Genomic DNA, 25,810 nt, shown 5'->3' with positions numbered 1-25,810 from the left:
AAATCGAGTGGATCTGATCTTCTCTGCTGCAGTATCAGATTCTGCTCTCTACTACTGTGCTCTGCAGCCCACAGTGACAGGAAATCATTCTATACTGTACAAAAACCAGACCAAAGATACGTGTTAGTTTTAATAAAAGGAAAAACTACACTGATCAGCCATAACATTAAAACCACCTCTTTGTTTCTATACTCACTGTCCATTTTATCAGCTCCACTTACCATATAGAAGCACTGTAGTTTTACTGACTGTAGTCCATCTATTTCTCTGCATGCTTTTTTAACCTGCTTTCACCCTGTTCTTCAATGGTCAGGACCCCCACAGGACCACTACAGAGCAGGTATTATTTGGGTGATTCTCAGCACTGCAGTGACAATGACATGGTGGTGGGTTAGTGTGTTTGCGGGTATGAGTGGATCAGACACAGCAGCGCTGCTGGAGTTTTTAAATACAGAGTTTTTAAAGTCAGACGATCGCTCATCTATTGCTGCTGTTCGAGTTGGTCATCTGCTAGACCTTCATCAGTGGTCACTGGACGCTGAGTGTTGTTGGCTGGATGTTTTTGGTTGGTGGACTATTCTCAGTCCAGTTGCTTCAAAGCACCTTAAACTGTCCGATCTATCAAATATGCTCAGTGACTAAAGTTTATTATTACAGAAAGTCAGACAGAACAAAAGGAAGGTGTTGATAAGAGAATGTAAATAGAACCAACATTATAAGCATTTCTAAATAGTTATTTGATAGGAAACATTTAATTCGTGTAAAATTTTATATTGTTTGTGTGATAGAAAAGGTTCTTAATTATTAAAACAAATTAAATTAATTAAATTAAATAAAGCCAAAAACCCCAAAAAGGTACTGTTCGTCCATCTGTGTTACTGTTCATCCAGCTGTATTACTGCTCATCCAGCTGTATTACTGATCATCCATCTGTATTACTGTTCATCCAGCTGTATTACTGCTCATCCAGCTGTATTACTGTTCATCCATCTGTATTACTGTTCATCCAGCTGTATTACTGCTCATCCAGCTGTATTACTGTTCATCCAGCTGTATTACTGCTCATCCATCTGTATTACTGTTCATCCAGCTGTATTACTGTTCATCCAGCTGCATTACTGTTCATCCATCTGTATTACTGTTCATCCAGCTGTATTACTGTTCATCCATCTGTGTTACTGTTCATCCAGCTGTGTTACTGCTCATCTAGCTGTATTACTGTTCATCCAGCTGTATTACTGCTCATCCATCTGTATTACTGTTCATCCAGCTGTATTACTGTTCATCCAGCTGCATTACTGTTCATCCATCTGTATTACTGCTCATCCAGCTGTATTACTGTTCATCCATCTGTATTACTGTTCATCCAGCTGTATTACTGTTCGTCCATCTGTGTTACTGTTCATCCAGCTGTATTACTGCTCATCCATCTGTATTACTGTTCATCCAGCTGTATTACTGTTCATCCAGCTGCATTACTGTTCATCCATCTGTATTACTGTTCATCCAGCTGTATTACTGTTCATCCAGCTGCATTACTGTTCATCCAGCTGTATTACTGCTCATCCAGCTGTATTACTGTTCATCCATCTGTGTTACTGTTCATCCAGCTGTGTTACTGCTCATCTAGCTGTATTACTGTTCATCCAGCTGTAATACTGTTCATCCAGCTGTATTACTGTTCATCCAGCTGCATTACTGCTCATCCAGCTGTATTACTGTTCATCCATCTGTATTACTGCTCATCCAGCTATTACTGTTCATCTATCTGTATTACTGTTCATCCAGCTGTATTACTGCTCATCCAGCTGTGTTACTGTTCATCCAGCTGTATTACTGTTCATCCAGCTGCATTACTGTTCATCCAGCTGTATTACTGCTCATCCAGCTGTATTACTGATCATCCATCTGTATTACTGTTCATCCAGCTGTATTACTGCTCATCCAGCTGTATTACTGTTCATCCATCTGTATTACTGTTCATCCAGCTGTATTACTGCTCATCCAGCTGTATTACTGTTCATCCAGCTGTATTACTGCTCATCCATCTGTATTACTGTTCATCCAGCTGTATTACTGTTCATCCAGCTGCATTACTGTTCATCCATCTGTATTACTGTTCATCCAGCTGTATTACTGTTCATCCATCTGTGTTACTGTTCATCCAGCTGTGTTACTGCTCATCTAGCTGTATTACTGTTCATCCAGCTGTATTACTGCTCATCCATCTGTATTACTGTTCATCCAGCTGTATTACTGTTCATCCAGCTGCATTACTGTTCATCCATCTGTATTACTGCTCATCCAGCTGTATTACTGTTCATCCATCTGTATTACTGTTCATCCAGCTGTATTACTGTTCGTCCATCTGTGTTACTGTTCATCCAGCTGTATTACTGCTCATCCATCTGTATTACTGTTCATCCAGCTGTATTACTGTTCATCCAGCTGCATTACTGTTCATCCATCTGTATTACTGTTCATCCAGCTGTATTACTGTTCATCCAGCTGCATTACTGTTCATCCAGCTGTATTACTGCTCATCCAGCTGTATTACTGTTCATCCATCTGTGTTACTGTTCATCCAGCTGTGTTACTGCTCATCTAGCTGTATTACTGTTCATCCAGCTGTAATACTGTTCATCCAGCTGTATTACTGTTCATCCAGCTGCATTACTGCTCATCCAGCTGTATTACTGTTCATCCATCTGTATTACTGCTCATCCAGCTATTACTGTTCATCTATCTGTATTACTGTTCATCCAGCTGTATTACTGCTCATCCAGCTGTGTTACTGTTCATCCAGCTGTATTACTGTTCATCCAGCTGCATTACTGTTCATCCAGCTGTATTACTGCTCATCCAGCTGTATTACTGTTCATCCATCTGTATTACTGTTCATCCAGCTTCATTACTGTTCATCCAGCTGTATTACTGCTCATCCAGCTGTATTACTGTTCATCCAGCTGTATTACTGTTCATCCAGCTGCATTACTGTTCATCCAGCTGTATTACTGCTCATCCAGCTGTATTACTGTTCATCCAGCTGTATTACAGCTCATCCAGCTGTATTACTGTTCATCCAGCTGTATTACTGTTCATCCAGCTGCATTACTGTTCATCCAGCTGCATTACTGTTCATCCAGCTGTATTACTGCTCATCCAGCTGTATTACTGTTCATCCAGCTGTATTACTGCTCATCCAGCTGTATTACTGTTCATCCAGCTGTATTACTGTTCATCCAGCTGTATTACTGCTCATCCAGCTGTGTTACTGTTCATCCATCTGTATTACTGTTCATCCAGCTGAATTACTGGAGATGTACAGGGGTTGGACAATGAAACTGAAACACCTGGTTTTAGACCACAATAATTTATTAGTATGGTGTAGGGCCTCCTTTTGCGGCCAATACAGCATCAATTCGTCTTGGAAATGACATATACAAGTCCTGCACAGTGGTCAGAGGGATTTTAAGCCATTCTTCTTGCAGGATAGTGGCCAGGTCACTATGTGATGCTGGTGGAGGAAAACGTTTCCTGATTCGCTTCTCCAAAACACCCCAAAGTGGCTCAATAATATTTAGATCTGGTGACTGTGCAGGCCATGGGAGATGTTCAACTTCACTTTCATGTTCATCAAACCAATCTTTCACCAGTCTTGCTGTGTGTATTGGTGCATTGTCATCCTGATACACGGCACCGCCTTCAGGATACAATGTTTGAACCATTGGATGCACATGGTCCTCCAGAAGGGTTCGGTAGTCCTTGGCAGTGACGCGCCCATCTAGCACAAGTATTGGGCCAAGGGAATGCCATGATATGGCAGCCCAAACCATCACTGATCCACCCCCATGCTTCACTCTGGGCATGCAACAGTCTGGGTGGTACGCTTCTTTGGGGCTTCTCCACACCGTAACTCTCCCGGATGTGGGGAAAACAGTAAAGGTGGACTCATCAGAGAACAATACATGTTTCACATTGTCCACAGCCCAAGATTTGCGCTCCTTGCACCATTGAAACCGACGTTTGGCATTAGCACGAGTGACCAAAGGTTTGGCTATAGCAGCCCGGCCGTGTATATTGACCCTGTGGAGCTCCCGACGGACAGTTCTGGTGGAAACAGGAGAGTTGAGGTGCACATTTAATTCTGCCGTGGTTTTATGTTTTTTGGATACAATCCGGGTTAGCACCCGAACATCCCTTTCAGACAGCTTCCTCTTGCGTCCACAGTTAATCCTGTTGGATGTGGTTTGTCCTTCTTGGTGGTATGCTGACATTACCCTGGATACCGTGGCTCTTGATACATCACAAAGACTTGCTGTCTTGGTCACAGATGCGCCAGCAAGACGTGCACCAACAATTTGTCCTCTTTTGAACTCTGGTATGTCACCCATAATGTTGTGTGCATTGCAATATTTTGAGCAAAACTGTGCTCTTACCCTGCTAATTGAACCTTCACACTCTGCTCTTACTGGTGCAATGTGCAATTAATGAAGATTGGCCACCAGACTGGTCCAATTTAGCCATGAAACCTCCCACACTAAAATTACAGGTGTTTCAGTTTCATTGTCCAACCCCTGTAAGTGTCAACAGCCTTATACAGTGCCTTGAAAAAGTATTAAATTTTTGCCCATTGTTCTTTGCAAAATAGCTCAAGCTCAGTCAGATTGGCTGAAAGTCTTGCCATAGATTCTCAATGGGATTTAGGTCTGGACTTTGACTGGGCCATTCTAACACATGAATATGCTTTGATCTAAACCATTCCATTTTAGCTCTGGCTGTATGTTTAAGGTCATTGTCCTGCCGGAAGGTGAACATCAGTCTTGATTCTTTTGCAGCCTCTAACAGGTTTTCCTCCAGGATTGCCCTGTATTTAGCTCCATCCATCTTCCCATCACCTCTGACCAGCTTCCCTGTCCCTGCAGAAGAAAAGCATCCCCACAGCATGATGCTGCCACCACCATGTTTCACCATGATGTGCGGTGTTAGTTTTCCGCCACACATAGCATTTTGCATTTAGGCCAAAAAGTTCAACTTTGGTCTCTACTGACCAGAGCACCTTCTTTCACATGTTTGCTGTGTCCCCTACATGGCTTGTGGTGAACTGCAAACAGGACTTCTTATGGCTTGCTTTCTAAAATGGCTTTCTTCTTGCCACTCTTCCATAAAGAGCAGATTTGTGGAGTACACGACTAATAGTTGTCCTGTGGACAAATTCTACCACCTGAGCTGTGGATCTCTGCAGCTCCTCTAGAGGAGCCTCTTGGCTGCTTCTGTAATTAGTGCTCTCCTTGCCTGGGCTGACAGTTTAGGTGGATGGCCATGTCTTGGTAGGTTTGCAGTTGTGCCATACTCCTTCCATTTTCTGATGATGGATTGAACAGTGCTCTGTGAGATGTTCATAGCTTGGGATATTTTTTATAGCCTAACCCTGCTTTACACTTCTCCACTTCTTCACAACTGTATCCCTGACCTTACACACAGATGGACTCTATTTACTAATTAGGTGACTTCTGAAGGCAATTGGTCACAGTGGATTTTATTTAGGAGTATCAGAGTACAGAGGGCTGAATACAAATGCATGCATTTGTAATCCGAACAAACTTAAAACCAGACTAGGGCTAAGTGGGTAGCACTGTCGGCTCACAGCAAGAAGGTTCTGGGTTCGATCCCAAGATGGGGCGGCCCGGGTACATTCTGTGTGGAGTTTGCATGTGTGTTGCTGTGTGGGTTTACTCTGGGTGCTTCGGTTTCCTCCCACAGTACAAAGATTTGCAAGTGAGGTGAATTGGAGATACAAAATTAACCAAGACTGTGTTTGATATAACATTGTGAACTGATTAACCTTGTGTAAAGAGTAACTACCATTTCTGTTGTGGATGTAACCAAAGTGTAAAACATGACGTTAAAATCCTAATAAACAAACAAACTTTCTAATGCCAGTGTGTTCTATATAACCTTGTGAACTGATGAACCTTGTGTTTGTTTGTTTATTAGGGTTTTAACGACATGTTACGTTACACAAGATTCATCCACTCACAAGTTTTGATATCGAACACAGTCAGGGACAATTTAGTGTCTCCAATTCACCTCACTTGCATGTCTTTGGACTGTGGGAGGAAACCGGAGCATCCGTAGGTAACCCACACAGACTACCCTGTGTAGTACAGCTGTTCTTTTTCAATGCTGATAAGGAAACATCACTTTTTAAAAACAAAAGTAAGTTCCATAAAACAATGTGAAAATGAAAATTAAAGAACTTGGTGTTACCACAATTGTTAAATAATGGTTGTGATGCAGCAACTTGAAAATTTTCTTTGCATGGTGGGAAATAAATGTAATTAATAAAGCCCAAAACCTGGTGAGTTTTATATTCCAAAGTCCATGTCTGCATTGAACTGGTCATAAGTTTTACAGAATGGTATCCTGATTGTATTCGAAAATGTACTTGCACCTGGAAAGTGTGATTTTGAATCGAACACAAGCTGTGGTTGTGGATGAATTGTAGACAGAGGGATTGTGTTTAATCCTGTTGCAAACATCAGTATGTCCTTAAGAAAGATTTTTGTTTCTTGCTCTAAAAAAGAACAAGAAAAAACTAATAAAACAATAAATTAAGTGTTGATAGATTTGTATTGCAAACAATGTTTGCATGTCATGCATGTCATGCACTGGATCATATGACGCTCTTTTAAAACCTTGTAATGCTCCATCCCATACATTAGCTTGATTTATGTTAAACTTGCTGCAAGTAGTTCTTATGATCTGTGCTAGGAGATTTGACTCAACATCTTCAGCAGTCGCACAGCTGTGCTGTAAAATATGGCAGAACACATGGCAAAATAAGATGGCATTAATACATTTACAACATTTATGAATCAAACACCATCTACGTATAAGTTGCAGCTACAGAGCATTTTTGGAGAAATATTGCATTGCATTGCATTGAGGATTTTCTGTACCTTACTTGTAACTGTTGCTGGAGGTGAGCGGGCTTTCAGCAAAATGAAACTGGTTAAATACTACTTGAGATCAACAATGAGCCAGCATAGATTGAACAACCTTGCCCTTCTCTCCATTGAAAGTCAGCTGGCAAGAAAACTGGACTTTAAGGACCTCATCAATGATTTTGCCACCAAGAAGACCCGTCAGTGGGCACTAACTGGGGTATAAATTTCAGTGTTTAGCACTTTGTTGAAGTCTGTTTTCTTTTTGCCCTTTTTTAATGAAAAATGACTAGTGAGTCAAGTTTTGTTTATCTTTTTTTTTTATAAATAAAGACTTTTTTATTAATGTGGAAATCTGAATTGGCATTTTTATTTTATGTAATAAATAGGGTACTTGATAAAAAGCTGTTCTCTTCAGTTATATCTTTTAATCATTCTGAAAATAAAACAGAATGTGAAGTCTTGTGTGATTAGGCTTTTTTTTTATTAATGTGTGGTTAGATAACTAGACTGGTAGTAAGCCCTTGTTGTTGGATAGCATTGTGGGGGGTTGGGGGGGGGGGGAGACTAGGGTGAGGGGGGCTCATGGGCACTGCTTGTGCATAGGGCCCAGAATTTGGTGCTATGCCCCTAATTACAGCTGAGCCCTATATTCAACGATAATGAACAACTACAGGTAAATAAGAATGTTAATTAAAACCCCTTAAATTCAGACCTTTTTGTTCAGAATCAGTATACACAAACATGATTGGCTGTCAGAGAAAGTGGCCGAAGCCCTGCAATGGCTAGCCACTCTGTCAGGGGTGTACTCTCGCCTTGTGCCTATAGTTGTAAGGTAAATTGAACCCTCTCCAAGTTGAAAAATAAAAATCAAAACTTGCTCTCATTTGGCCACTCGCACGCCATCACTTACATTTGTTACTAATGTCTCAGGAAGCGCTTCAGTCTGTACCAACCTCTTACTCTTCTGCTGGTGCCACCTGCCAAACATTTAGGTAAAATTTCCCAAACTTGCTGTATCATGCTCCAGTTCAAACAGCAAAATAGAGACACTTTTTTGTTACTCTATATTGATGTGTGTAGTGATGTTGTAACATCTGCACATCCTGTATGTGGTTTCTTAGAGACGTCATGAGTTTCATACTGAACTATTATACAGTCCTCAGTAGACTGTGTTCAGAAATGGCTCAACTATGCAACTTACTCTATATTGGAAGATACATAACACTGATTCTCACTGTAACATCAGGTAATAATACAATATTTATTTATATTTGGTAGAAAACATTATGTTAATTAATGACCATATTATTAGGAGTTAAGACATTAATTTACTGTGTTAATTTTCTTAAGTTTACTGACAATTTTTTTCTCTAATAAATGACACATTATTGTCTTTTTTCTTCACAACAGGTGGTTTTGCAGATGAAATTGGGCCAACAGATACCAACATTGTTAGGACAGAAACAGAGCCTGTTACTCTAAAATGTTCATATCAGTCCAGCAGCAGCAACATTTATCTTTACTGGTACAAACAAAATCCTAACAGCGCACCACAATTTTTACTGTATAAAGGTGCAAAAGGCCAGACAGCTCAGAGCACTCCTGATGACCCTCGATTCACGTCTAAAACAACCAGTACATCTACTGAACTTACCATCAGCAATCTAAAGCTGACAGATTCTGCTCTCTATCACTGTGCTCTTAGAGACACCCAGTGATACAAAACTATTGAGATGCTGTACAAAAACTCACATATATGAAGTTCAGAACATCAAAGTTATTTATTCCCACAGCTTGTTATCAGTTAACCACACACATACACACACACACACACACACAGTACAATATAAATAGCACCTGCTCTCTCTGAGTGATTGTTAGTATCTTGTATTATTTACCAAAACATGAAATTTAACACCCATAAACCATAACATGGGTGTAAGGCATAATTTACAAATGTGTGTCCGTGTGCAAATTAATGATGGTGTGGGACTTAAAAATGAGTGTGGGTGTGTGATTGTGTAAGACTTCTGATATAAAGATGATTGCATGCACAAGTGATGAAGCGGGTCAGGGTGTGAGAGTCTCCATCATTCGGTACAAAGGAGTGTAAAAGACCTCTCTAACTTTGGATGGATTTTGCAAGATCACCATTTAAAAAAATATATAATTCTTTATAAACCATTTTTTGAGTTTGGAAAACTTCTATATGCAACATCTTTGAGTGGTTGCAGTTTTCAACTTTCTCTGTTATAATCCAAACATTTAAACACAAGAGTAACATAAAGATGATTAAAATATTTTACAGGTTATTGAAAATGTTCTTTATCTCTTACATCCACGTTTTATACTGTATTCATTTATTTTTTTAAGTGAATATGGAAAGTGAGACTTTTGGAATAACCATATCTGATTGGTTGACACTATGAAAGGACTTTTGGTTGCTGCAATTTGATCAGACGAAGAGTTAGAAGAATTTTCACAGGTCAATACTGCAATCTGATTAACTGTTAAAAATGTTATGAAACACATCTTTTCTGTTCACAATGTAACACTGGACACAGGGAATAATACTGAAATCCTTATAAACAGTGAGCAGAGGTAAAGCTTTAATCTAGATCTCCAGGACTCCTTTTGCTGTGCTGTATTTAATCTATCAGCTATCCCATCATGTCATTCTATATTGTAACAGTGACATTGTATGGAGTTTTTAATCAAACACATCCAGACATATATTATACTTTTTGTGATCTGGATCAGTTGTGTCTGTTACAGTTTTTCTCAATTGCTTTGGTGCATTTCTCTGATCAGAATTAAAATTCTCATAACTGTTAGTTCAACCTCCACAAGATTTAGTAATTTGTGCACATCATAGTAGCAGTTTCTCATTCCTTCCAACAAATTGCAAATGCTTTTGGACATGCATCAATTGCTTCCATACAATTCTCTGCTATTTTATAACATTATCATTTGCTTATGTCATGTCAGTCAAAATGAACTATACTTATGAATGCTGAATAGTCGTTCCCTATGAAACTACAGTTTTTCTCAGTCGATTTGGTTAATTTTTCAGATCAGAATTGAAATTCTCAAAACTGTTCATTCAATCTCCACATCACCTTGTCACTTGTGCAGATCATAATAGCATTTATCATTGTGTTTCATATTTTGCAAATGCTTTTGTACATTCATGCAAATGGTCATGTACAATTGTCTGCTGTTTTTTGCATTATCAATTGCTTATGTCATGTTTATCAAAATGTGTTCCACTGATTGTCTGTTGAATTGTCTTACCCTCCAAAACATTTAGGCTTTGGGTCATTGCCTAGGTCAATACATGCAAAAGTGCTGAACATGTTGTCATAATCTATCAGGCATAATTTGTACATTTCTATGAAACTTTTTTGGTAAATTTTGGTAATTTATCATAAATTGATTAAATTGTTCTCAGGTGAATCTTGGCTTTCAGTTAAGAAGGGGAATTTGTGAAGGTTTAGATCAACCAATGGTCAAAAAGCTCTTAACCATAGGTCAGAGGTATATCTCATGAACCTTCAATTGACAAACATATATAGACACAAAACACTGTCACTGCAATGTCACAAAGTCTCACAATGAAAAGACAAGGCCGTGTACAGGGTGAACAGCCAAGAAGAGGGGTAAGGCTGCGTGGTGGAAGGCTGAGGGGACAAAACAGAGTAAGAGGTAGGAGAGTCCATGCCACTCTAACACCATCAGTCAATGGTTTGCCATTCATTATAGAATGCTGATGGAATTCCTCCCACCCTACTCCCCATTCCTGAACCCAATTGAGGAGTTCTTCTTAGCCTGGAGATGGAAGGTGTACGATCACCAGCCACACACCCAGATAAACCTGCTGACTGCCATGGATGCAGCTTGTGAGGATATCACAGCAGATGCTTGCAGAGGCTGGATTAGGCACTCCAGGAGATTCTTTCCACGCTGCATTGCAAGGGAAGATATCCAGTGTGACGTGGATGAAAACATGTGGCCCAACAGAGAGGACCGTCAGGATGTATAGAAAAGAAAGCACTATAATTCCTTAAGTTGTTGTCTCAGGTTGTTTTGAATGTTTAGAGTAAGTTTCTCATTTTGTAGTTTTTCCTTTGTGTTATAGAGTGCTGCCAAACAGTTGTCTGTCTTTCCTGAATTTCTATCTGATTTTTTTGTCAACAAATTGCAGTGCGAACAATACAGTAAAATAATATTACTGTATAAATTTGATTCCAGTACAATTTCTTGCTGTCAGTCTCCCACATACAGTCATGTGTAACTTTGTGTTCTGTGTAAGTTTGTATTTTGTGTGTAACACGTACCGTTTCAACTGATATGCCACAAAATGTGCAGTGTTCTTGTAATCAAAAGCTTAGCTAGTTTCCATCAGAATATACTTACAGTGTACACTGTTGCACTGACAACATGACTAAGTATTTTGACTGCCTTGTTCATAGGCAATGACACACAGACTAGACATTCTGATGGCACTGACAAGTTGATTGACTTAAATATTTGCTTTTGAGGCAAAAACAAAGAATTCTGAGCGAGGTACGTGCTTTTGCAGGTATTTCATTGAGTTTTGCTGTTTGCACTAACTGTTTTGAGAAATGCACTTGTTGTGATGCCAATGTAAATCATGATGTAAGAAATGTACCAACTTGACTGAGAAAAACTGTAATAGTCCTCATTTCATTGCTTTAATCATTACATACAAAAATGTTGAACTAGTTGTCAAAATCAGTATGTTGTATGCTCCAATTCAGTTCCAATATGTACTGCAATGTTGTTTACCCAAAGGGTGTTTCTTATGTTTGTTGTAAATAAGTTTGTACTTTGCTTTAGCACAAAGCTGTGAACAAATTGCATATATACATATTGAGTGTCTTGTACTCATTTACCTCACTAAATACAGTAATGTGTAACTTAACTGTAGATTTCAGATGGATGTGCTAATAGTGTATAGTGCTGTCTTGAGCATTTTCAGGTAGTGTCACCATGATCTGACTTTTTTGCATTGGAAAACACTTACAGAGTGAACTGTCATAATGAAAACATGACAAAGCCATTTGACTATCTTGTTCATAAACAATGGTGTCAGGACTTTTTATTTTGATGACACTGACACTTTCATTGACATGAATACTTGCGTTTGAAAAACTGTAATTGGTATCGAATAAAACAGTGAGCTGTTCAATTAAAATAATTATATAGGAAAACAGAAGGTGGCAGCATCCATCTACATTTTACTATAATCTGACCCAGCTGCAGAGGTGAAGAGGAAGTCGGTAAAGAGTTCAAACCTACATAACTGCAAGATGAACAATGTAACACTGTAATTCAGTCATGACACTGCTTACACATCTCTGTGTTCTTCACATTATTTTAGGTAAGACATCATGAGCTCTTGATCAATATTTTTATTTATGTTTATATTAGACATCAGCTAAATACACACTAATATTTTACATGAATTTAACATTAATCTTACATTTATATCTGATAGAAATAAAGAAAAGAAAGAAATATGATTGATCTTTTTCCCTTGTATACAGGTTATAATTCTGCAGCAAAAATTCAGCCACTTTCTACAACTGAAAATGTCCTGGAGAAAACTTCTGTTACTTTATCCTGTAATTACAGTGGAGATGGTGCTGATGATGAACTATTGTGGTATCGTCAGTACTCAACATCCAGACCAGAATTCATCATTTTGATTACTGAGGGTAATTTTGAAAGAAAAGCTGATCCTCCAGTTCCAGGGTTTTCTGTAAAGATAAATGAAGCTAAAGATCGAGTGGATCTGAACATCTCCTCTGCTGCAGTATCAGATTCTGCTCTCTACTACTGTGCTCTGCGGCCCACAGTGACAGGAAATCATTCTATACTGTACAAAAACCAAACATCTACATTTAATCTGTTCTGCTGTTTTATGAACAGGAAAATGTTTATCATGAACATGAATATTTCGGTCCTTTATTATTTCTCTGCATTCTATGACTAACCTAAAATGAAATAACAAAACATTATCTGGGAATGCCCTATTCTTTAATTTCAGTTTTTAGTATAGTGGAACCTCGATTTAACAGATCTTCATTTTTAATGGATTTCGGATTTAACAGACAAAATCTTGAAAACCAAATGTTCAGACAGATTGTTTAAAATTCCTGCAAGAAGCGTACCAAGACCAGTAGTTCAGTATTTGTCCGCTGAAGTTTGCAAGTTCTAGTGTTTAGTTATGCACCAGCGCTGCTCTAGTAGCCACCAGCAGGGCTTCAGACTCAGAATAATAGAGTAATAGAGTCCCCACTATACTATAAATGAAAATTTTCCCCAGTAGAACAGTACATCAATTTTAATATTTATTTACAGGTTTTACATTACATATTTATGTCTATTTACAACCCTAAATTAGAAAAAGTTGGAACAGTATGGAAAATGCAAATAAAATAAAAACACAGTGTTCTTCACATTTATTTTGACTTTTATTTGATTGCAGACAGTTTGAACCCAAGATATTTCATGTCTGTTCAACTTCATTTCATTCATTAATAAACATCCATTCCTTTATTTCAGGCCTGCAACACATTACAAAAAAAGTTTGGACGGGGCAATTTTGGGCTAGTAATGAGGGGAAAAAACTAAATAATGATGTGATTTTAAACAGGTGACGTTAACAGGTGATTGTAATCATGGTTTGGTACAAAAGCAGCATCCAGGAAAGGCTGAGTCTTTGATGAGCAAAGTTGTTTGTCAACAAATGTGTGAGAAAATGATTGAAATGTTTAAAAACAATGAACCTCAATGACAAATTGGATTTGCATATTTCTCCCTCTACAGTGCATAATATCATTAAACCATTCAAGGAATCAGGAGGAATTTCATTGCATGAAGGCCAAGAATGCAAGCTTAAGCTGAACGCCTGTGATCTCTGATCCCTCAGATGGCACTGCATCAAAAAACACCTCTCAACGCTGTGTGCTCCGGACCAAATGCTGGAAAAAAAGGACCATTCAGACTGTTATCAGCAGCAAGTGCAAAAGCCAGGGTCTGTCATGGTATGGGGCTGTGTCAATGCCCTTGGCAAAGGTCATTTACACTTTTGTGATGGCAGCATTAATGCAGAAAAGTACATTGAGATCTTAAGAGCAACATATGCTGCCTTTAAGACGTCATCTTTTCCAGGGACGTTCATTACAAAGGCACACATTACAAAGGCATGGCAGTGGAAGAAGAGGGTATGGATACTGGACTGGCCTGCCTGTAGTCCTGACCTGTCCCCAATAGAGAATGTGTGGAGAATTTTGAAATGAAAAATGCGACAACGACGACCCTGTACTGTTGCACATCTTAAGACGTGTTTGCAGGAGGAATGGGCCAAAGGCATGAGGCAAACATGCATACTTATGATGTTATTCTTGATACTGTGTTCTTTCTTATTGTACTGTATTGAATGTTTGTATTATTGTTATTGGTACTGGTCGCAAAGCTCTTAACCTTCTCAGCTCCAGGGTGCTGTACAATGGCTGACCCTGCACTCTGACCCTGACTTCCAAAGAAGCGGTGATATGCAAAAGAAGAATGTGTAAATGTAAATATGACATATAAAGGTGTTCCATCAATATCTTCTCTACTACAGTATCTGACTCTTCATTGTTTTACTGCACCCTGCAGCTCACAGTGCCACACTGTACAAAAACACAACTTTCACAGCACCTGCTTTCCTCAAAAGAGGGCACTATTTGTCTGTTTATAGTTCACCTCTAATCCACCTAGATGACAAGCTGTTCAAGTCTCAAGTTTTTGTAACACCAGTTGTCCAAATACACAGTACTACACAATAATAAAGATAAAAAATTATTATTTACATGTACAGCATTTAGCAGACACTTATCTAAAGGTACTTACAATTGTGACCATATACATTATACAATGCAAGCGATTGATGGTTAAGGGCTTCATTTCAGGGCCCAACAGTGGCAACCTCACAGCAGTGAGGTTTAAATCCCTTTAATTACTTCAAATTACTCGTCCAGCATCTTAACAACTAATGTACCACTGTCCCTATTTACATCGATTGCCAATGTACCTGAGTTAGTTAAGGTCTACATTCTGGGAAGGTAAAAAATAAAAAGAAGATTCAATTAATCATCAGCATTATTATGAATAACACAATAAAGAGCAGCATTTGAATGTACATGATTAAGGCTTTCAGGCTTTTGCTAAACCACTGTATTAACCACAGTACCTTTTTAACTACCACTTAAACAATAAACTACCATTAAACTCACACCTGTAAACATACACCTTAAAACAGTCATCTAGAGATTCAGAATCAATAATATAAAACTAACGGATGGATGGATGGATAGATAGATTAATGCATATAGTGTTTCAGTAATGTGCCAATAGAAATATTAGTATCATCTGTATGCTGTTGAAGTGTAGCAACAAACACATCATAAACTGCAGCTATACTTTATTATCTACATAAAGGTTTTGTTTTTATTTATATACAATGGTTTGTTAGTCTATCTTCACAATATCAGATAAAGGTTGACATGAGTTGACATGGATGTAACTGGATTGGGGGAGGGGAGCCAGATGTGGTTACATACAGCAGAGACACTTTCAACTCTGGATGCCAGATCTGAATCAGACACTCAGCACAATGATGTTACTCCTCTTCTTCATTTTCATTATTGTTGATGATAATGGTAAGTCATATACAATAGGCATCACATTTAAATATGTTTGTATTAATTTTCTACTATTAGAAGTATAAATTCTATATTTAGAAATAAAATGTGTTTAATATAATATTAACTAAATGTTATAAATTGTTATAATGTTTTATATCAGAAGCTGCTGAGAGCATTAAACCAGATCAAACCAGCTATTCTTCAGCTGAAGGAAGCAGAATCACACTGTCCTGTACATATGATGTATCGGTTGATAGTCTTCACTGGTATCAACAAAAACTTGGATCAAAACCAGAGTTTGTAGTGCTGATTATTGGAGCTGGTGAAGATGATGAAACAGCTCAAGCGTCTGACCCAAGAATCTCAATGAAACGCTACAAAACAAAAACAAAAAAAACAATGGAACTGGAGATCGTCTCTGCTGCAGTATCTGATTCTGCACTGTACTACTGCGCCCTGCAGCCCACAGTGACAAGAAATACAGCTATACTGTACAAAAACCTGTTATCAGAGGAGGGAGCTATTGTCATGTTTACATTTTATCACTTGTTGCTTCTTGTATCCCAAGTCTGTGTATCTAATAAACAATCAGTGTTTTAACTCAGTGGTCCTTAAAAATTTTGTCTCATTCTTCCTGCAGACACTTCTGAAGGTGTACAACAGCACAGGATGTCATTCATTCTCTGCACATTTGATATTGGGGAAAGGTTAGGACTGCAGACAGGCTGCATGGACATTCCTGTAAAAGATGTCCTCCTAAAGGCAGCATATGTTGCTCTAAAATCTCAATGTACTTTCCTGCATTAATGCTGCCATCAGAGAAGTGTAAATGATATGGTACTGACACAACACCATATCACGACATATCCTGGCTTTTGGATTGTCCCATCTTTTTCTGATTTGGGGTTGTATTATGTTACAGACTTATTCTATATTAGATTGAGTTATTTTGTTGCCTCAAACATCTAAACACAATCACTAATAATTACGAAATGAAAACATCTGTATCTGATATCTGTACACACCCATAACCTAATACTTGGTTGATGCACCTCTGGCAGCAATTACAGCTTCAAGGCATCTTGGGAAAGAAGCTACGAGCTTGACACACTTGTTTCTGGACATTTTTCTCATTCCTCTTGGCATATCCTTGCAAGCTCTGTCAGGTTGGATGGAGAGCGTCGGTACACAGTCATATTCAGCTCCTTCCACAGATGTTTCATTGGATTCAGGTCTGGGCTCTGGCTGGGCCACTCAAGGACATTCACAGACTTTCTCCAAAGCCACTCCTTTGTTCTCTAAGCTGTGTGCTTCGGGTTGTTGTCATGTTGGAAGGTAAACCTTCACCCAAGTCTGAGGTCCAGAGTGCTCTGGAGCAGGTTTTCTTCAAGGATCTCGGTGTACTTAGCTGCATTCATCTTCCCCTCTATCAGGACTAGTCGCCCCGGTCCTGTTGCTGAAAAACATCCCCACATCATGATGCTGCCACCGCCATGCTTCACTGTAGGGATGGCATTAGCCAGGTGATGAGCGGTGCCTGGTTTTTCATCTAGACATGAATCTTGGTATTCAGGCCAAAAATGTGAATTTGAGTTAATCAGACCAGATAATCTTGTTTCTTATGGTTTGAGAGTCCTCTAGGTGTCTTTTGGCAAACTCCAAGTGGGCTGTCTTGTGCCTACGCAGTGGCTTCCATCTGGCCACCATGAAAGTGACTTGTGGAGTGCTGCCTGGATGGTTGATCTTCTTATAGGTTCTCCCATCACAAGGATACGCTGGAGTTCTATGAGACTGATCCTCGGGTTCATGTTCACCTCCCTGGCCAAAGCCCATCTTCCCTGATCGCTCAGTTTGGCCAGGCGGTCAGGTCTAGGAAGATTTTTGGTGGCTCTTTGGGATCTGTAAAGCTGCAGCAATTTTTCTGTACCCTTCTCCAGATCTATGCCCTGACACAATCCTGTTTCTGAGGTCTGCAGATAATTTTTTTGACCCCATGGCTTGGAGTTTGCTCTGATATGCACTGTCAACTGTGAGACCTTATATAGGCAGGTGTTGGTAATCCCCAATCATGTTCAATCAATAGAATTTAGTACAGGTAAACTCTAATTAAACTGTAGAAACTTCTTGAGCAGTATCAGTGAAAACAAACTGCACCTCAGCTCACTTTTTTAAATTTAATATACTTCCCAAAAACTTGTTTTCAAATAAATGTTTAGTATATTTTTGCAAAGTATGTTAAACAACTGCTGAAGTCATTCACTTAAAGCACACTTTAAATACCATATACAAAGGTTTACTTAAGTGTATTTTTCATAAAGCTATGAAGTAGACTTAAGTATACTAATCTTCAATATGCTACAGTGCACTAATGTGTATTATTGTCAGACTAGTGATCAATACACTTAAAGAGTGCTAATTATACTGTAACTGTACAAAAATAATACAAAAGCTCCATAGAGTAGGTGTTATTACATGTGTGATTATGGTACTCTGGAGGCGCAGCAGTAAAACATGCTAAGACGTAGCAAATGACATGTCAAACTTGTGTGTTCAAATGTTGCATCTGCTAAAAGTCTCCAAACTACCTCAAAACATAAAAGTTTTGACCCCTACTGGTTGATGGTTACAATTTAAGTAACAGAGATCAGTGCATGGCTGATAAATTTGGCTATGAACTACCTAGGATCGGAAAGTCTACAACTAGATGAACAAGGCAAAGGATGGATAATTCATTGTGCTCTGCACGCGTGGGTTCGAATCCCATCCTCGTCGAAGTAAACACACTTTTAAAAGCCCTCTTAAATAACCTCAGTCTGCTTTGAAAACATTGGAAATAAGTAACACTGATGTACTGAATTGCTACTCCTACGTCTGTTTGTTCTTCCTCATATGGTCAATAGGTGGCAATGTTTTCAAAGCAGACCAAAGTAATTCAAGAGAGCTTTTAAAAGTGCAGGCGAATCCCATCCTCGTGGAGGTAAAGTACTTTTAAAAACTCTCTCAAATGACCTCAGTCTGCTTTGAAAACATTGCAGCCTATTGACCATATGTGGAAAAGCAAACTGACATAAGAGTAGTACCCTTTCCACCCGTTTTCAGGCCAATCCAGCCCTCTGAAGCTCCTCCTGCCACACTTGAATACAAATGACTCACCTGCAACCAGACCAGAAGAGCATTCCACATAGCTTGACCAGATGAGGTGGCCGAGTGGTTAAGGCGATGGACTGCTAATCCATTGTGCTCTGCACGCATGGGTTCGAATCCCATCCTCGTCGAAAACAATACCTTTTAAATTCTTTATGCATGCTCAATAATCCAAATCCACAAAGTGGAGACCATTAAACAATGTGTAGTGTAATGAGTAGTGCCAATATTTTGCACAGAGCTGAAAGCAAGAGTTACAGGGGTTTTGTTCAATGTTTAAAGGCTTGGATTTCAATGAGGATGGAATTTGAACCCATACATGCAGAGCACAATGGATTAGCAGTCCATCGCCTTAACCACCACGTCAGAACATGCTCTACCTCCATGAAGTAAGCCAAAAACACAATTGCATAAAAAAAATGCCTGTATAAGATGTGCTGTTTCTCTCTGGTGTTACAGCTGTATTTTATGTGTAGGGCTGCACGATATTTCGTTTCAGCATCGTCATCGCGATGTGTGCATGCGCGATAGTCACATCGCAGGACGTGCGATGTTTCTTAATGCAAATTATATCAAATACGTCATGCTACAACTTTTTTGCTGCTTGACACAAAACGAAAATTCACACCGTTCTCATTTTCAATGACGGCTCACACGCCTTGTGTACTGAGCAGCAGCCAGTCAGAGGACTCATAGGATCCGGGTTCATTGAGATTTCAGACTCGTGATTCCTGATTCAGTACAAAGATTTGAATCATTAACCCGGTTGATTCAGGAACCGCCCAGCTCTAGTATTGAACAGTCTTATCTGCAGCATTTCTCTCCCATTGATAAAAATACGGAACAAAGCGCGTCCCGTACCAGTTCAATACGAAACGCGACATTTAGTTTTCAAATACGGAACGATTCCGTATTTTGCGGGACGGTTGGCAACTCTAGTCACAGCACTAACATGTCAATATAACATCTCGATTCGTGTACAGAAAACGGTTACATTTGCTGACAAGCCCAAACTTGCTAATAAAAACACTCGTTAAAAATCAATAATTATTTATTTACGTTTGAAAATAACTTTGTCCGCTCCGTCAGCCATGTTTATTTTTCTGTGAGAGAAGAGATATTGAAGCTTTCTTAGTTTAATGCTCAGTACAAAGATGTAGCTGGTCATAATCTCTTGTAACCCTTGTAGGCACCACGCTTTTTCACAGATGAGCCCCTTATTTAGAGTAAGATACATGCATTATTAATATTACTAATAATGTGGTGAAAATTCTTGCATTTTTTTAATATCGCAATATATATCGCAGGGGAAAAAAAATCGCAATGTCAGTTTTTTTCCAATATCGTGCAGCCCTAGTGAGTAGTACCAATATGTTGTAAAGGTGAGAGCTTAATTATCAATTATCAATTTTGAGCAATGTTTAAAGGTCTGGTTTTCAAAACCACACATGCAGAGCACAACGGATTAGCAGTCCAACACCTTAACCACTCAGCCACCTCGTCTCAACCTGCCTAGGAAAATGTGTTTCTAGGCTGATCGGTCTGATTGATCAACCCAAACGGCTTGAACAGCTACATTGCCTTTTAAGAAATATCTGGGTGTTTACCAGAATGTGCACGCACACTGCATTAGTGCATTATTTGTTACCAGTCAGTTTTAAGGAGAACTAAAGAGAACTAAAATTAAATGAGCTTTCTGCTCTTCAGTCTTTTACAAATCTACAAAATCTACATTGATCAATCAGACCAATCGGACCAGAAACAAACAGGTAAAGCAAGACGAGGTGGCCGAGTGGTTAAGGCGATGGACTGCTAATCCATTATACTCCGCACGCGTGGGTTTGAATCCCATCCTCGTCGAAAACCAGAATTTTAAGCATTGAACAAAACCCCTGAAACACTCGCTTTCTCACAAAAACTCACAACTGTAACACCAAATAGAAGCAGTTCATCTTATACAGCCGTTCTTTTAATACAATGTTAATGACATACAGATTAGTAACCACACATTGTTTAAAGGTCTCCACTTTGTGGATTTGTGGAGCTGGCTTATTATGCATTAAGAGTTTAAAAGGTGTTGTGTTCGACGAGAATGGGACTCAAACCTACGTGTGCAGAGCACAATGGATTAGCAGTCCATCACCTCACTATTACCTTTTTATGGGAAAAGTAATTAATTAATTTCCCTTCTTTATGGTTAGAAAAGTGATTCCTTAAGGGAATAATTCATTTTTTTGATGTGCAATAGATTGTTTTTGCCTAAATAGACAGTATGGGGAGCTCTTGTCAGTTTCCTCAACTGGCGAGGTTAATGCCTAAACAGAACTTAGAGGGAGCTCTCGCAAGTTTTCCTCACAACTCACAATACAGCAGTGAGAAAACATCATGTTTAAGTCTTCTCATTTATTCTCTCCTCTTTTCAGGTATGATACTGTAATAAATACAATTTATACCATGAAAGTGTAAATCAGAACAGTTTAAGAACTTACTGGTGTGGTTATGTGGGTTTTTCTCTGTGTGATAAACGTACTAAAAACATCATTATTACCACTGGTTAGTGAAGCATTAGCATAAAGCGTTTCTGAGTTCTGCATAGTAGAAGCTGTGGTAGAGTGTGGTGCCTGAAGGCCTTATGGTGGACATGCCGATCTGCACGTACACAGGAAACATAGAGTAAGAAAGCAGAAGATGAAAGCTGACTAGGGCCAAGTGGGGTGATAAACCCCCCTTGGTGGTGGTCAGCAACTGGCATGGGTGTCAAACAGCACAGTCTAAACAAAGCATGCAAAACAGGAAGTATATGCAAAGTTAAGCTTCAGCTAGATTAAACTAATTTGAACTTGTCAAGATCTTGAGTTGGGTCGCACTGCTATAAAAGAGAACTCAGCACTGGAGCGAGGGAGAGTTCCTCTTGATCTGGTGGCATACACAGGCAAAGAGAAACCGGCGCTCACTGCAGAGCTCAGAGATTCCTTACTTCTTTTCTAAATAAATAATAATATTTTAATTGCTAATTCTGAGGTTCCTGGTCTTCATTCAATAAAAGATTTCATCGTAACATTACTTAAAAACCCGGGCCTATATTTTTCCTTTTACTCGTATGTCTTTATATAACCAAATTAATGAGTGAAAACCCTATCTGTACACATATAAAAAAGTCTTTGCAAAATGATGTTAAAGAATGATTTTATTACATATTGATGAATGTTGCAACTGCCCAATGTTATGGGGTCAGTTGCAACATTTCATATTGTACATTTGTATATATGTTACAGCTGTGTGGGTGGGTAGCTGACAGATGTGGATCAAATGTATTGAAATTTTGTCTTTTCTATACAAACTGTGTCTGAGTAACTGAAGGAAATACAGAGTGTTGCAACCGTTCCCACTCTGCCCCATATACATGAACTGTCACAGATTTTGCCTCTTTGTGCTCCAGTATAGAGGTGCCACGCCCATCTAGACTGTCCTGGGCCAGTGATAGCTCAGTGGTTAAGGTACTGGACTAGTAAACAGAAGGTTGCCGGTTCAAGCACCGCCACCACCAACTTGCCACTGTTGGGTCCCTGAGCAAGGCCCTTAACCCTCAATTGCTCATTGTGTAAGTCGCTTTGGATAAAAGCATCTGCTGAAAATGTAAACATTCTTTTTCTGATTGGTCCTAACCTGCTAATTAGCCCCAGCTGCCCCTGATCTGAGAGTATTTAAGAGGGGAGCTGTTTTACTCCTGAACTTCTTCTGATTTAACTTTGTTGGTTTGGTTTGATTCTCTAGGCCAGTGGTTCTCAAACTGTGGTATGCGTACCACTGGTGGTACGTGAAGCAGCACGAGGTGGTACGCCAGATAATCTCGGAAAAGTAATTACATGCACCGAAAAAAAAATTCATAATAATAAATAAAAAACTAACAAAATGTGTAAATTACTAATAAAATTCTTATAAATCTGTTTTAATAAAATCAGTTTAATTAAAACAAATCGTATTAAAACTAATGTGTTATTTAAAATACGCAGACACCGTACTTCATTACGTCTATACTTCACGTTCGCGGTTTCCATCTGGAAATTTCCGAAACGGTATCAGTAAAGGGGAATTAATCGTAAATCGTAATAAAGGCTGTGTATTGTCGATATTCAAATCCGAAACACTTTCAGTATTGCGGAGAACGAGACACACACACACACAGAGAGAGAGAGAGAGAGAGAGAGATAGTAGTATAATTACAAATAATTGAGAAATTAACTATAAACTTGTTTAATTCTGTTAAATCTGATTATTTCATTGTGCTTATGTTTTAAAGCAGAAACAAACACAGTCACATCTCTGTACAAGAGAGGATTTTTCTGAAACTTAATGAAATGCAACCACAGTCTGCCTCTTCCCTGTAGTGTTTTTGCCTTTTGAAATGAATCTTTCTCATTTAAGTGATGTTTGAATTAGGCCTACATTTAATGCAAATTTGATGTTAATATCGAGGGTGTCTTATAGTTTACCTAGTAGCGTGAAGTCACTTTTTGAACGGCTCCTTGAAAGGAACCGAGCCAAAAGATCCAGCTCCCGTCAAGAAGCCATAATTCCCATCACTAATATATATATATATATATATATATATATATATATACACACCTAATTAATGTGAGCCTTATGTGGTTCTGTGATGAGAAACATAGGTGGTACTTGGAAGTTTCGATTTGATAATGGGTGGTACTCGGTCTAAAAAGTTTGAGAACCACTGTTCTAGGCAATACATGGTTTTTGAATCTGTCTGTCTTTCCGTTTGCTTTTGCCTTAACCTTTGTTTAGCTCTGTTAGCTTTGTTTAGTCCTGTTTAGCTCTTTTTAGCCTTTGTCTGTTAGCCTTAGCTCTGTTTAGCCTTTGTCTGTTAGCCTTAGCTCCGTTTAGCCCCATTTTGCTCTGTTTAGTTCTGCTTAGTTCTATTTAGCTCCGTTTAGCCCTGTCTAGTTCTTGTTTAGCTTAGTGTTTAGCCTTTAGATTAGATTAGCATTGTTCATTGTCTAGTTTAGGTTAGCATTTAGCATAGGTTAGTTTTCTTGTTGAGTTCCTACATTTCTTGTGTAAACTTGTCGTGTGTCTTGTCCTTTATTACCATTAAAACTTTATCTCTGTGTGTGTCCGTCCCCTTGTGTCTTGTCATGGCCCATAAAACATTGCATAAACAACATTTGCAATATTACACATCGTGGTTCTGCCCTCACTTCTTTGCAGACTTTATTCTTTGCTCTCTGTTTTTTGCCAATAAAACATTTCTATGGATGTAGGAGATGCTGAACATATAGGCAAGGTAGCTGTATGTCGGTCCATCCGAAAAGTATGCCTTGAAACACTACAGAATGACAGGTTTGTTTCTATTAATGAAGACAACAAAATAATAGGACTAAAGAACTGGAAAGTCATAGAAAAGTAGCTCTATACCATTTAATCTTTCAGGATTAATAGGGTAAGTGGCTGCATGGATGGAACCCACATTCTTATAAAGCACCAGCAGAATCGAAGAGGATTATGTGAACAGAAAATCCTTCAGGTAGTGACCATTATCTTAAACAATGAACAAATGTTTTAAATAAATCAGTGTAACATTTAATACATGTTCTGCAACTTACTGTTCTCCATCAAGATATCTTAGCAGTGCTCTTGTCACCATATTATGATTGTCTGAGGGGTGGCAGAGGCCCTGTGATGGATTGGCATCCTGCCCAGTGTATCCTTGACCAGGATAAAGTGGTGGTAGAAACATAAACATTATAAAGATGAAGATAAAATCAAATAGAAAAGGGGCAAATACTTTTTTACTTCACTGTAAGTGCACATTTCACTTTTAAAATGCAAAATCTCTGCTTCCCTCTCTGTAAAGGGGTACGCATCATTCACAATGGGCATAAGATAGTAAAGGTTTACATGATTTGTGCAGTTTGAATAAGCTAATCAGTTCAAGCCCTGTGTGGTAAAGTCTGTTAGCCCCAAACTACTGGAGTGTGTTTTTAAATCTCTGTGTTAAAAATTAATGTGAGAACTTGCAAACCAACACAAACCACAAGAAGTAGTGAAGTGTTTTCTACATGTGAAAAGAGAATTATTCACACAACAACGCTGTTTACAAAATTATACACAAGATCGCAGAATCCATCTACGTACAAAACACTGAAACAGCTGCACAGTTTAAACGGGAAGTCAAGTTAAATGGTTAGAATGCAAAAGAAATGATTGCAGGCTAAGCAAAGTCATACTGCAGTTCAACCATGACACTGTTTGCTCATCTTTGCCTTTTTCATATTCTGTTAGGTAAGACATAACTTTAACTTGTGGTAAAAATGTGTATTTATTTCTTTTTTTGTAATTTTTACACTATACAGTACTTAAAAGAAAGAAAGATTAAATTAATATATTCTTTTCTGTTTTAAACAGGTTATAATTCAGCAGTGAAAATTGAATCAGTTTCTATAAGTGAAAATGACCTTGGAGAAAACATCTGTTACTCTGTCCTGTAATTACAAAGGAGAGAATGTAAACGATTATCTGTTCTGGTATCATCAGTACTCAACATCCAGACCAGAATTCATCATTTCAGTTAGTGAGGGTAATTTTGGAAACAATGCTTATTCTGATTCTGGGTTTTCTGCAAAGATAAATGAAGATAAAAATCGAGTGGATCTGAACCTCTCCTCTGCTGCAGTATCAGATTCTGCTCTCTACTACTGTGCTCTGCAGCCCACAGTGACAGGAAATCATAACATACTGTACAAAAACCAAACATCTACATTACATGTTTTGCTGGCGCATGAAATGGAAATTATTTTAATTTTATTAGGTATATATTTTAACCTGAATAGCATTACTGGTGCACATATAGTTCTTGGACAGTGGTAGCCTAGTGGGTAGGGCTTTGGGCTATCAACCGGAAGACGGTTCAAATCCATGCAGCCACTGTTGAGTCCTTGAGCCCTTAACCCTGTCTGATCCAGGGGCGCCGTATGATGGCTG

At 38.7% G+C, this 25,810-nt stretch overlaps 2 non-coding genes across 2 annotated transcripts; both read left to right on the top strand.

The window, feature by feature from the left end:
• Positions 1–18,860: 18,860 nt before the first annotated feature.
• Positions 18,861–18,942, top strand: trnas-gcu (transfer RNA serine (anticodon GCU)). The gene has a single exon. It is a non-coding gene; the product is annotated as a tRNA-Ser (tRNA).
• A 1,647-nt stretch (positions 18,943–20,589) lies between these two features.
• On the top strand, positions 20,590–20,671 carry trnas-gcu (transfer RNA serine (anticodon GCU)). Its single transcript has one exon. It is a non-coding gene; the product is annotated as a tRNA-Ser (tRNA).
• Positions 20,672–25,810: the final 5,139 nt, after the last annotated feature.

This window comes from Trichomycterus rosablanca, chromosome 4, assembly GCF_030014385.1.
Source record: "Trichomycterus rosablanca isolate fTriRos1 chromosome 4, fTriRos1.hap1, whole genome shotgun sequence".
NCBI lineage: Eukaryota > Metazoa > Chordata > Actinopteri > Siluriformes > Trichomycteridae > Trichomycterus > Trichomycterus rosablanca.
This window is presented reverse-complemented; position numbering and strand designations above follow the sequence as displayed.